This window comes from Odontomachus brunneus, unplaced genomic scaffold (assembly GCF_010583005.1).
Source record: "Odontomachus brunneus isolate Ranch 3 - 2012 unplaced genomic scaffold, Obru_v1 Obru_scaffold_267, whole genome shotgun sequence".
Lineage (NCBI taxonomy): Eukaryota > Metazoa > Arthropoda > Insecta > Hymenoptera > Formicidae > Odontomachus > Odontomachus brunneus.
Window position 1 is genome coordinate 233,295 of NW_022639717.1, and position 382 is coordinate 233,676.

The following is a 382-nucleotide window of genomic DNA, read 5'->3' on the forward strand; positions in this document are numbered from 1 at the left end:
TACGCAGGTTGTAATACTTCCCCTGTTTTTGGAACGCTCTGGCTAAGTTTATTCGTACTAATTCGTACGCCGCCTCTAGTCGTTTTGCTATCTCACCTGGTTCCTGGGATTCTAGTCTTTCCCTTTCTCGGAAATGTGGTTCAGACAGTTCTCTGCCTGTGTTCAGATACGCGGGTGAAAACCCAGTGGTATCTTGTTTCGCGGTATTGAACGCAAATTTTATTTCATGTAAATTAACGTCCCACTGACGATGGTTTGCTCCCACGTACTGTGAGATCATAGTCTTCACCGTGCGGTTTGCCCTTTCTACGGGGTTATACTGCGGCGTCTGGTGTGAACCGCTGTGTGATTCCTAATTCCTGTACCAATTTTTTCATGCTGC